Source organism: Bison bison, unplaced genomic scaffold, assembly GCF_000754665.1.
Source record: "Bison bison bison isolate TAMUID 2011002044 unplaced genomic scaffold, Bison_UMD1.0 scf7180017864369, whole genome shotgun sequence".
In the NCBI taxonomy this organism is placed as follows: Eukaryota; Metazoa; Chordata; class Mammalia; order Artiodactyla; family Bovidae; genus Bison; species Bison bison.
Window position 1 is genome coordinate 3387544 of NW_011494941.1, and position 2186 is coordinate 3389729.

Below are 2186 nucleotides of genomic sequence, written 5' to 3' on the forward strand. Positions count from 1 at the left end.
GGATGGAAAAAAACAGGAAGCAGTCTGTGCCATGGATGCTGGCCCTAGGTGGTTAAGATGCATACATTGTATCTATGAAATTATTCCAACGAGCCCGGATTCTTACTGTACATCTTCCCATACACAGAAAAGCACTGAAATCATTCATTTGAGGTTCTGTTTTGTGTGTGTGTGTGTAATCTTTTGATGTTCAACTACATGTTTTTTGGGATTTTATTTATTGTTTGTTTTTCTTTCCCACGAAAAACTCCTATTTATCCTAACTCTTCCCTTACCTTTTTGGAACAGTTCCTCAGAGCTATCTGAGAGGCTGTCTGCCAGGCTACAGTCTTCATTAAGATTCCCAAATAAAACTTAACTTAATGCTTAACTTAATAAAACTTAATGCACAGCTTTTAGGTTGAGCATTTTTTTGGCTACTTGACTTTCAGTAAACCACTTTACTTCTTTATGCCTGTTTTCTCATCTGTAAAATGGGGATAATAGGAACCTACTTCATAAGGTTATTGTGAGGACTAAGAGTTCATCCAAATTAAAATTTTGAGCTGGGGTGAGCAAACTGTTTATGTAAAAGGCTAGATGTTAAGTATTTTAGGTTTTGTGGGCTGAGGAGCAAAATTCAAGGCTGTTTTAAAGACATCTATAGAATTATTTGGTCTTCCCTGGTGGCTCGGACAGTAAAGAATCTGCCTGCAATGCAAGAGATGTAGGAGACATGGGTTCAATTCCTAGGTCAGAAAGATCCTCTGGAGGAGGGCACAGCAGCCCACTCCAGTATTCTTGCTTGGAGAATTCCATGGACAGAGGAGCCTGGCAGGCTATAGTCCATGGGGTCGCAAAGACACAATTGTGCAACTAACATGATAATATAGAATTATTTAAAAATGTAAAATACATTCTTAGCTCATGTACCATACAAAAACAAATACCCACACAAAAACAGGATTTGGTCACAGATTTATAGTTTGCCAACCCTTAGCTTAGAGCAGCACCTGGAACGCAGTGTGTCCTCAATGAGTGCCAGCTTCTACTCTTCAGCCTAATCCAACTCAGGGCTCTTTCAGCGGCCAGGGTCTCCTCTATGGAGCATAAATGGCAACAGGAAACACAGGGCTGGGCGACCAACTCGGCCAAGACGTTTGTCACAAACGAGCCCAGGTTTCCAGGTGTGTAGAGTCTCCTGCTCCTCCCCGGTGCGGGAGACCCCATCCACGTCCAGCTTAAGTAGGCAAAATGGCCAACACTCTATAATTATTCTCAGGGAAGCCTCAAGCCAGATGCCACCATCACGAAGCAGAGAAAGGTAAGAGGGGCTGGAATGGGGACCACAGGCCTTGGTTTCTGGGCATTTCTGCCAGGTCAGCCACCTTCTTCCCACACCTACCCTACTTTAGAGCAGCCTTTCCTGGGGAAGCTCCAGACACAAACTCAATCACAGTTGGTGAGTTAGAATGGACCCCATCACCTACTCCTAGTTGCTTCATTTTACCAATAGGAAAACTATGCCCTGGGTTGGGGAAGTGACTTGCCCCAAGATCAGATAGCTACAATGGGATTAGAAAACTTTAGCCTTGCCTTCCAGGTCAGTGCTTTCCCCCTGCCTGCATTAGTGCTGGTTTCTATTTTTGGCTCATAATGGAAACTACCAGAGCAGTTGTCCAGTCCAGTCTTTTGGTGCTCGTCAGAGTGCAACTGAAGTCAACATGGATCCAGCCCTTTGCAGACTGTATTCTCTTGTTTGTAAACATTTCCTGATCTCCTTCTATGGGCTAGGCTCTGTACTGGATGCAAAAGATGAAAAAAGAGCCAGTTTCTGCTTTCAAGGACCTCAGCTCACAGTTCAGTGTGATTATTGTTACTCAGTAGTTGGTTTGTGCATTTGTTCATTCATTCAACAAACATTATTAAATATACATGTTTTATCAGGCACTGCAACAGATGATGGGAATACAGAATTAATAAAGGCTCTACCTTCATGGAAATTATAATCTAGTACAGGAGATAAACAACAAAACAAAAATATATATACAGTAATGTGCTGGTGGGCTTCCCTGGTAAAGAATCTGACTTCAATGCAGGAGACCTGGTTTCAATTCCTGGGTTGGGAAGTTCCCCTGGAGAAGGGATAGGCTACCCACTCCAGTATTCTTGGGCTTCTCTGGTGGCTCAGACAGTAAAGAATCTGC